General features: G+C 34.0%; 1 long non-coding RNA gene and 1 other non-coding gene across 2 annotated transcripts in view; both read left to right on the top strand.

Annotated features, from left to right (window-relative positions):
- The first annotated feature begins 282 nt into the window (after nt 1-282).
- Nucleotides 283-11,791, top strand: part of LOC149476203 (uncharacterized) — a 201,351-nt gene continuing 189,842 nt past the window's right edge. The window contains exon 1 of the long non-coding RNA XR_016317871.1: nt 283-818. This is a non-coding gene — a long non-coding RNA (uncharacterized LOC149476203). The remainder of the gene's footprint in view (nt 819-11,791) is intronic.
- TRNAN-GUU (transfer RNA asparagine (anticodon GUU)) lies at nt 9,001-9,074 on the top strand. Its single transcript has one exon. It is a non-coding gene; the product is annotated as a tRNA-Asn (tRNA).

Here is an 11,791-nt window from a genome sequence, read left to right as displayed (position 1 = left end):
TGTATGGATTAATTATATCCCACAGGTCTCAAATAGCCACAGATAGGTGTGAATGTGGATTTCATTACAGAGTAGGGGATTGTAGAGTGTTCTTTATTTATTTACTAGCTTTCTGCATGCGGCTTCGCCCGCTTTGTCTAAAACCTAATAAATTATACACTCAAACCTTTCTCGAGAATCACTCTTATCTACCGAATCATAAAAAAATGTGTGCGTGTACTAGTGTACACACGTAAGAAGTGAAACTTCTTTATGACCTTATTTTTCAAAAAATAATTTACTATATATATATGTGTCACGGCTAAAGGTAGGTGAGAACATAAACTTAAGATTAGCCGGCTAAACTTAGGTTTATTTTCGACGAGGTGTTAATGTTAGTTTGTTCTATCTTTAGCCGGCTAAACTTAAGTGTAACCGCAGGCCCGTGGCTAAAAATGTCGGGGTTGTTAGATTTGGTTAGCGCCGGGCCGGTGGAGGGCTTGAGGGGCCCGCACAGTGCCAGAAAACACTCGCCCTGTTCCTTACATGTATTATAGTAACCAAATCTACCCACCCCGACTCAGGGCAGAAAGCTGGTGGCTAGGTTAGGTTAGGTTAGAACTCTTAAGACCCGCACGAGCCGAGCGAGCGCAGCGAGCGTGCTGCGGCAGCAGCCGGCGAAGTGCCAGAAAACACTCGCCCTGTTCCTTACATGTATTATAGTAACCAAATCTACCCACCCCGACATTTTTAGCCACGGGCCTGCGGTTACACTTAAGTTTAGCCGGCTAAAGATAGAACAAACTAACATTAACATCTCGTCGAAAATAAACCTAAGTGTAGCCGGCTAATCTTAAGTTTATGTTCTCACCTACCTTTAGCCGTAACATATGCAACTTTACAGAAATACGTCGAATCACGCGTGGTAGGGATAAGAAAAAGATGGGGCGTAACGGAAAAATGTCACGCGTAACGAAAAAATGTTACACTAAATTTTTTTCCAACCCCGAAAAAAAGTTTCACTTCAAATATTCCGTTGCGCAGTTTTTGGATAGAAAATTACTACCTACATACAATCAAGCAGTTGTGTTACATCTACTTACTAATACCATCTAATACTATAAATATATTTTAATGAACATTAATTGGAATTGTAAATAACATCTGTATAATATTTCGTGACATAGTTTCTAACGAAATTCCTCTGAACCGGCAGGACTGTCTTTTTATGATATTTAATGTATTTCAGTATGAAAATAGTCTGGCACTAGGTACAACCTATTTCTTCTAAATAATTTCATTTGAAACACCTATGACGTCACAACATGGCGCAGAATCGATTCTATTCTTCGTTGAATCTCTTAATAATTAAAGTTACCATCGCCAATAATTAACTAACTTATGACGTCACAACATGGCGCATCTAATTCTTATTTGAATCACATAGTAATTAAAATAATCGCCAATTAATTAAAAATCGACTGATAAACTCTCTACAGCAATACACCACAAGGAGGGAGGTGTGAAAGGAGCTTCCCTGCATCTTTATTCTAAATAATAGGCATTGTAAAGGTTTGACACGTCACTGACCAGTTTACAAGACCCCTGATCATCGAACCATGCTGTACAATTTGTTCACAAGATCGACAGCGCGGGGGGTCTTCCTAACTGGTTTATATATGTATATAGCACATTTATAAGTATTTTTTATACTGTACGGTTGTAAGAGCCCTCTTTGTAAGGGGTGTTGATTTTGTATGGCGGATCTATGGTCGTATTGTGCGTGGTTTTATAGGGTTTCAAGTTTTTTGTTGGCTAGGTTATGGTTTTTATATTATGTGTGAAATCATGTTGATTTATAGTGTTAATTCGTTTTAAATTATGTCGTGATTCTGCTTATAAATGGATCTTAATATAATTTTTTGTTGGTTTAAGTAAAAGTTATAAAAATTAAGGATTTTAACCACCTAACGGACTTCAAGCAGCAGCTTTTACGTGTGTACTTCGCTGCAGTTAGATTGCAATTAATCTATACTAATATTATAAAGAGGAAAGGTTTGTATGTATGTATGTATGGTTTTCACGCATAAACTACTGGACCGATTTTGGTGAAATTTGGCACAGACAATCTTTAGACCCTGAAGAAGAACATACCTTTTATTGCGAAATATGTACCACGGGCGAAGCCGGGGCGGACCGCTAGTTGTTTATATTATTATCGCTTCGTTGTGTAAATTATATACCTACGAAAGAAACAGTAGCATAAATTTGTAATTTTAAAAATCGTCCAGCTGTCCTAGAAATTAGGCTAGTAAAACAGAAAACTTATAAATAGTAATAGCTGATAAACTTGTTTATTAAATACGTATCCATACTAATATTATAAATGCGAAAGTTAATCTGTCTGTCTGTTAGTCAATCACGCCTAAACTACTGAACCAATTTTCATGAAATTTGGTATGGAGATATTTTGATACCCTAGATAGGACATAGGCTACTTTTTATCCCGGGAAAATGACGCAATCCCGGAAATCCCACGGGAACGGGAACTATGCGGGTTTTTCTTTGACTGCACGGGCGAAGCCGCGGGCGGAAAGCTAGTATTATATAAGGGTATATGTTTATTAAAGGTTGTTGCATTTACATAGTTATAAAACCACACAAAGATCATTTTTTATATAAAACTAATTATTTATACAAGAACGAATAAAACTTGTAGCGTTTTTATTAATCTAAAAGGATAATCTCAACATATAATGGCAAATTACGTTATCAAAAGCACGTAAGTAAATTGTACTCATAACGTCTTGGTCTTAGAGAAAATGGCGTCCGCTTGACATATATCCATTGAGATAGATCAAAGAACTAGGTACATTAGGGTTGCACCCTCGTAGGTCCTAGGTAAACCTAGGTTCTAGGGGTGGTTTATGTACTAAGTCATTTATGTGTCATAGAATGTGTTCGTAATAATTTTTAAATTAATTTATGTGTCAGAAATTAAGTATTTAGAAGTCGGAAAAATACTTTTTCAGATATTGATATTTTTTATATCATATTTAGGGCAGTAAATATTATGCTTATTTTATTACCTTACTAGCTTACCGCCCGCGGCTTCGCCCGCTTTGTCTAAAACCTAATAAATTATATTTATCTATTAAAAAAAACCGCATCAAATTCCGTTGCGTAGTTTTAAAGATTTAAGCATACAAAGTGACATAGGGACAGAGAAAGCGACTTTGTTTTATACTATGTAGTGATTAATGTAATTAATTAAACACGTAGTAAAACTTAAATTACTTTGGTGACAACTTGTAAGTATTATTTATTACGTACCTAACCTATTTAGTACATATTTAATTCCACGGATAAATAATAAATAAATATTATAGGACATTATTACACAAATCGATCTACTCCCACAGTAAGCTCAATTAAGGCTTGTGTTGTGGGTACTAGGCGACGATAAATATAATATTTAATAAATACATATATAGATAACACCCAGACCCAAGAACAAATAATTGAGTTCATCACACAAATATTTGCCCTGACCGGGGATCGAACCCGGGACCGTCGGCTCATTAGGCAGTTACTTTACCACTGCGCCAACCGCGTCGTCAAATATATTACCAACTAGCTGTGCCTTGCGGTTTTACCCGTAGTGCTCCACTCCTGTTGGTCTAAACTCTAACTGTGATGATATTATATAAGCCTATAACATTCCTCGATAAATGGGCTATCTAACACCGAAATAATTTTTCAAATCGGACCAGTAGTTCCAGAGATTAGCGCGTTCAAACAAACAAACAAACTCTTCAGCTTTATAATATTATAGTACTAGCGGTCCGCCCCGGCTTCGCCCGTGGTACATATTTACGTTTTCTCTACATAAAAACCATCCTCGTACTTCAAGGAATATAATAAAAAAAGAATTATCGAAATCGGTTCAGCCGTTCTCGAGTTATGCGCTTACCAACACATTTTGCGATTCATTTTTATATATAAGAATAGATTAATAGATACAAACCAAAAAATAATTTCCTCTGTCTATGAATTAGTAAATTCTTATTTCAGATATCTGATTCAGTATAATCAAATTTTAAATTTGACGACGCGGTTGGCGCAGTGTTAAAAGTAACTAACTGCCTACTGAGCCGACGGTCCCGGGTTCGATCCCCGGTCAGGGCAAATATTTGTGTGATGAACTCAATTATTTGTTCTTGGGTCTGCCGTCTGGGTGTTATTATCTATATATGTATTTATTAAATATTATATTTATCGTCGTCGCCTAGTACCCACAACACAAGCCTTAATTGAGCTTACTGTGGGACTAGGTCGATTTGTGTAATAATGTCCTATAATATTTATTTATTATTAAATAAATTAAAAACTTAAGAAAATAAAGTAGTTTCAATAGTAAAGGATTAATGATTAATTGTCTCTTCAAGATTTCTGTTTATTAACATTGAGGTATTGTACATAGTAACTCAATGTTTATTAATTGATTTCTGTAATTAGTTTTCAAGTTTCTAATTAATGTCGTGGTTAAAGTATTATATATATTTTAATGCAAAGTTTTAATGAAACTTATTAACATATCAATTAAGCGTGAACGTAATCCATTAATTTGCTTTTATTTTATTAGTTAATAGAAAAACATAAATTTAAATTAAAAAAAGACACAAAGCATTGAGTTACTATGTACTACGTACTAGAGAGGACATCGCTACTAAACTATTTGTAACACGAGTTAGAGTCAATCGTCTCAAACCATTTTTTTTGTTACATTGATTGGTTTATATTGATAAGTTTATTCATAATTTTGAATAAGATAAACAATATTAGGCCGCCTCTTGTACAAACTATGCCTTTCTTATTCTTTATAAATCCATACTAATATTATAAATGCGAAAGTAACTCTGTCTGTCTGTCTGTTACTCAATCATGCCTAAACTACTGAACCAATTTGCATGAAATTTGGTATGGAGATATTTTGATACCCGAGAAAGGACATAGGCTACCTTTTATTGCGAAATATTCGTTTTAATCTGACATGGCCAATCAATTCACATGGAAAGCTCAATTTACCAAATAGCTCAAATCACACGGAAAGCTCAATTTCACAAATAGCTCAAATCATATGGAAAGCTCAATTTCACAAACAGCTCAAATCATATGGAAAGCTCAATTTCACAAATAGCTCAAATCACACGGAAAGCTCAATTTCACAAATAGCTCAAATCATATGGAAAGCTCAATTTCACAAATAGCTCAAATCATATGGAAAGCTCAATTTCACAAATAGCTCAAATCATATGGAAAGCTCAATTTCACAAAAAGCTCATATTACATGGAAAGCTCAATTTACCAAAAAGCTCAAATCACATGGAAAGCTCTATTTACCAAACAGCTCAAATCAGATGGAAAGCTCAATTTCACAAATAGCTCAAATCACACGGAAAGCTCAATTTCACAAATAGCTCAAATCACATGGAAAGCTCAATGTAACAAAAAGCTCAAATCACATGGAAAGCTCTGTATAAGTCAGGAAAATGTTTATAGGCCAGGAAAATTTCCTTGTATTTGAGACAGGAAATTTCTATAAGCCGGAAAATTTCTATAAGAAAGGAAAATTTCTATAAACAAAGAAAATTTCTATACGTCAGGAAAATTTCTCTTTGTGGGTAAAATTTCTATATTTTATATTTAAACATGGTATGCATAATAAATAACCTTATATATAATATTTTCGTGTTTCTCAGAAATAATTATTCAGAAGAGAACTTAATACAACGGTTCCGTGAGAGGATACGGAAGATTGCTCTAAACCGTTGTTAGGCGATTGTGAAGGTAATATTATTATTTATTCAATTAAGTATTTTATTTGATAGATAAATTAAAAAATAATCAGAGAGATAATGTAAAAAGCAGTTTTAATCCTACTAATATAATGCGAAAGTTTGTGAGGATGTGTGTGTGTGTGTGTGTGTGTTTGTTACTCTTTCACGCAAATACTACTGACCCGATTACAATGAACATGGGGTAGGTTTTATCCCGGAAATCCCACGGGAACGGGAACTATGCGGGTTTTCCTTTGAATTCGCGGGCGAAGCCGCGGGCGGAAATCTAGTAAAGTTATAAATAAATATTTAGGTATTTGTTACATTGATTGGTTTTATTTATAAGTAATAAGAGACAGAATATCTATAAAGTGTATGACTCACTAGCCGCCCTGCGCCGCCGGGTCCTGGGTTCGATTCCCGGTGGAGACGAAGAAAAAAAATGTCTCGGTCTGGCAGGACACAGAAGGCTGATCACCAACTTGTCCCTAAAGAAAATCGATCAGTGAAACAGATGTATAATGCATCTGCCCCTTACCCCACTAGGGGACATGGGACTTCAATTATTTATGCATTATTATTTATAGTATAATCTAGCTGCCTCAGTGTTGTCTGATACTCAGATTTACCCTGTAGAGCCGTTTCGAAGGAGTATGGTACCTAAGTAACAAATTGATAAAATTCTCTATTATCTCTTATCTTATATATAAAATTCTCGTGTCACAATGTTAGTCTGCATACTCCTCCGAAACGGGTGGACCGATTCTCATGAAATTTTCTGTGCATATCGGGTAAGTCTGAGAATCGGCCAACATCTATTTTTCATATGTACCACGGGCGAAGCCGGGGCGGACCGCTAGTTATAAATAAAATTCTCGAGTCAATAACACGAGAATTTTATTTATTATACTAGCTTTCCGCCCCGTCTTTGCCTGTGGTATATGTTTATGTATTCTCTCCATAAGAACCATCATCGTACTTCAAGGAATATTATAAAAAAATAACATAATCGGATCAGCCGTTCTCGAGTTATTTGCGATTCTTTTTTTTATTATAGATTATTAATACTTATGTTGCTAATACTCTTTGCACATTCCCATTTATTTTTATTTCTTCACGCTGTCAACAAATATTCTATCAGAAAACAAAAATGTCAAAAAATTCACACAAAATTGCCCAAGATAAATTTTAAATAGTAAAAAATGCATAAAAAACCATGAAAAATGTTGCAAAAGATATTTTTCTACCGCCAAATTAGAATAAACACCCGACATAGTTATTAATTTATTTATTTTTCTTTCAACGCATTTAACCAACTACAAAAATGAAGGACGACGATGGTAAGTTAAATCATAATATTATTATATATATATTAGGATGGTTTCAAATAGAGTTTTAAAGAGAATTAATAGCGACCAAAATAGAAACAGATACAAAAAAAATTACTTGAATTATTGCTAAAAGGATTGGGAGAGTGTAAAACCAAAAAATTCCAAATTTATAAAGCTGTGTTTGTTCATTCGTTTGCTTGAAGGCGCTAATCTCCAGAACAACTGGTCCGATTTGAATTCTTTCACTGTGATAGTCTATTTATCGAGGAAGGCTATATGTATATCATCACGCTAAGTCCAATAGGAGCGGAGCAATGCGGGTATAATCGCGGGGAACAGCTAATCACTACATAGTATAAAACAAAGCCACTTTCCGCATCCTTAGATCTTAAAATTACGCAACAGATTTTGATGGAGCTTTTATAATACCTACATATACTCAAGAAGAAGTCTTTACTAATTTTATTACTAAAACCGGAAACCTTGTGGCACTATAAAAATAATCTTACAGAGGAGGAAGATAACACCTTCGGCGTCACACGGTACCCCTGCATGCCGTCTCTAGTCGCGCTACAGCAGATGAGAAACCGACTCCACCTGGCGTTCCTTGGCAGGAAACTGATGAAATGGACCATGCTGGCTTCCGGCAGGGAACTGAGGCGACTAGCTGGCGAGTTGGATGCGTAAGTTCCTAGATATGTTATGTAGTAGATCGGAGACCGTCTTCACCTGGCGTTCCTTCGCAGAAAACTGATGGAATGGACCATGCTTGCTACAGGCTACATGTAATGGATACAGCGGCGGCTAGATTTAAAAAGGAGCGTATGTATTGCTATCTAGTATCTACTATCTAGTCCTGTCTCTTGACACAAAAATCATAGTGAAGATAATGAAGGTCAAACAAACATATTTTCCCCTCTTGACTTAGTTAGGAAGTAAGGATTAAAATTTAAATCTAATTTGCCATCGCAAAAAAGTTTTTAAAACCTACTATAAAGTTTCTCTTCTAGGTAGGTACTTACCACATACGACCAAATAAACATATTTGATTTGATTTAATTTACTTTAAACGAGCATGCTTCTTCTTAATCTGATTTAATTGTATATTTTGGTACAGTTTTATAATAAATGATTTTTTTGCAGTCTCTACAAGGGTTTTGCTGACGACCTTAGCAATGCGTTCATACTGCTAGCCCGTTGTCGATATTTCTACCCGCATCTAAACCAAATGGTGATAGAGGATGTTCCTAAAAAGGTAATTTATTCAAATTAAATGGAGATAATATTATATTATAGTATTCATCTTTTACTAATGTAATATTATGTATGTACAAGCTTTTCGCCCGCGTAATCAAAGGACAACCCGCATACCTAGTTTCCGTTCGCGATAAAATCGGTTGAGCAGTTTTAGCGTGAAGATGTAACAAACATACAAATTTTCGTATTTATAATATTAGTAGGATAGATATGCTATGTAGAGTATTTATACACACATTGATAACATGACATCCTTATAATTAGATATTAATTATGCATGCAAAATGTATGTAATTAATTAATGAAATAATATGTGACGTGTTAATCATATTATTCGTATTATAATTAAATTCAAATACTATTTTACAATCACTCCTAATAATTTAATAAAATTATGAATTTATTTTATCTTCCATAAACATGTTAATTACAAGAATATTGTTATTATTTACGTAAATGATGTCATTTTAATAAGTAACACTTGTTTAAACGATTTTATAGTATAATCTTATCAAACAATACATTTGCTAAGAGAAGAATACGATAAAAAGTATCAGTAGAAATATATCCATAATTTCGCATTATTTCACAACGCCTCCGTGGCGCAATCGGCTAGCGCGTTCGGCTGTTAACCGAAAGGTTGGTGGTTCGAGCCCACCCGGGGGCGATATGTTTTACTTTTTTATTTATTATAATAATATAAATTATACTGTTTTAATAAAGAAATACTGTATTATAAATTAGATAAAAGATATTATTCTGAGTGAATTATTGGTTCTTCATATTTTTTCATTTTATAGACAAAATTGTATCACAACCGATCCTTAGAGTAAGTTTTGGAATTTGGATGATATAATTTTATTATTAAACGTTCAATAAGATAGGATTATTTAGCATTCCATTCCTACATGGAAAATTAATTTTAACAAAAATATTTAAAAGGAATTTATAATAAATATAACACATCTTGAGAATTATAGGAGAATATTATTTTGTCACTATACCGAAATGAAAATATTAAGCTATTGCATAGCTTCTATCGCGGACCTTGAGCGCGGGGACCGAATCCAGAAATTCCGTAACGAAAAACCTCACGCTCCCCACTCCGACGGGCACGGAGGTGTGGCTTGAAGGCATAGCATGCAATAGCTTTACCGCGGCAGTCCCCGAGTGCCACACGTCTTTTTTTTATAATTCTGTCGAAACGTACAATATTTTGTAATGATTGCATTATATTGTGTTATATTCGATATCTGTATGTTTGTATGTTTACTCGTAGTATACGGCAAAACAGCTCAACTAATATAGATTTAAATCTATACTATTTCCTCAGGCCGGAGTGATAGTCATACCGTCTACGAAGGCTGTATCTGGTGTCAAAGTTATTCTTCACGATATAATGGAGGTAATCAATATTTATTATAATAATTTAAATTGTACATGTTTGCATGTTTGTAAACTGAAATAAAGAAGAGTATTCGCGCTGCGCTTACACATGCACGCAAGATACCTACTGTTACATCTAGTAGGAAAAATAGTATCGATTCGGACTCCATATTATGACGTCATAGTTGTCAATTTTAATAAGCAGCAACTTCTTTATTGAAATTTATTGTAAGAGTACAATAAAGTCGTGAGTGTAATGCAAAAAGGATTTCTTAGTTTTCATTTAGACAGATTTTGAGAAAATATAATGGTCATTGAAGTTTCTAATTCAAAATGTAACATGTATATTTTCTTCAATTAAACTTCTTCTAGAAGCACTTTTAGAATTATTGTCATAGACATAGATTAAATATTCATAGTACATATTATCATAAAACAATTTAAACACAGTCTAATTTTAAACCAGGGATCTGTCACTTTAATAGTTGTCTATGTGAAATACGAGAGAACCCGCGCTTAAATATAAACCCTGTCTAACGTTTTTTTGTGGTAAGACAGTAAGCATCGCCGGGTTATAAAGTAAATGAAAATATCTTATTATCAAAATGACCATACCATTTCGTATACAGACGGAAGCGAAACCATACGTTCACTTGGGCATAGAAAAGGGTGGTCAAACGATACTGGAGACGAAGAAGGCCTGGCTGGAACTTCTGAAGCGACTCATCATGATGATGTCTGTACGTTCCAACTTCATCATGGTCGAACTGTCGAACAAGGCCGCTACCAAGTATGTGTTGATGATAATTTGCAATACACTGCGTAATTTGTTTGATGCTCCTTATTAAAATGTGTAGGAAAACACGCAATGGATGTGTGTTTTGATTTTGTGTCGTTGGTTAGGGATTGGAATTACGTGGTGTATGCTGTTGGCAAATGTAGTTTGATACTTTTGAATTGAACTTTTGAAGGCTGGTTGCTTGTTTAATTTTATGATTATTTCTGTTATGAAGCAAGTTACTTTCGGTGTCGTTATCTCAGTTAATAAAATTCTGATAAGATTAAATTGTGCTAATCAATTTGACAGTATTGTTGATAATGATTATAAAATTGATCAGCTGGTATTAATTTTACAACATCTTCAAGATAAATTTGGCGTATATCTAAAAAAAGGCGGCAAGAAATTATGATATAAGCTATCATGGGTATTTTTTGTATCAAAGATAAAATATCTTTTTATATTGTTAATAATTAATAATATAGATGTTAAAATTTATAAGTTACATCCTTGTATCGATGTTGTATCAAGAGATGTGCAGAATTATTTCTAGCGATTCTAGTGAATTATGCTCTCCATAAATAGCCCTCAAAAGTTCAAGTAGAAGTGTAGAATTATTATCTCCTATATATTTTAATACGAGATCTGTTTATTTTTGTTCATTTCTTACTCCATCAATATGAATTACTAGATTATTATCTTCTTAAATAAGATTTACAGAAACAAATTTAATATTCTAGGACATAGTTGCTTAAAAATTATCGGTACGAAAACTTTAACTGAAGTATTATTTTCTGTTGGTTGCACAGTCACTGAATAATAGCTAAACAGCTATTTCCAACTTATCTATGCTAATATTATAAAGCTGAAGAGTTTGTTTGTTTGAACGCGCTTATCTCAGGAACTACTAGTCCGACTTGAAAATTATTTCGGTGTTAGATAGCTCATTTATCGAGGAAGGCTATAGGCTATTTATCATCACGCTAAGACCAACAGGAGCGGAGCAATGCGGGTGAAACCGCGGAGCACAGCTAGTGTCTTATTTCATGACAATCAGTTCACATAACTTTAGTTTAAATTTTCCTGAAATATTATTAGACTTAAAAATTTGATTTTTGCATTTATGTTTCTCTTGTATGTGATCTCGTATTAGAATGTTTTCTTTTATCATCTTACGGAGACGGATATGTGATTTGTATTTGGAAATTAATTAACATAGG

Source organism: Colias philodice, chromosome 28 (genome assembly GCF_061535455.1).
Source record: "Colias philodice isolate Cphi_HAF_F1 chromosome 28, ilColPhil1 Martin Lab GWU primary, whole genome shotgun sequence".
NCBI classification, from domain to species: domain Eukaryota; kingdom Metazoa; phylum Arthropoda; class Insecta; order Lepidoptera; family Pieridae; genus Colias; species Colias philodice.
Note: the sequence above shows the minus strand (reverse complement) of the source record. Positions and strands in the feature narration are given on the sequence as shown.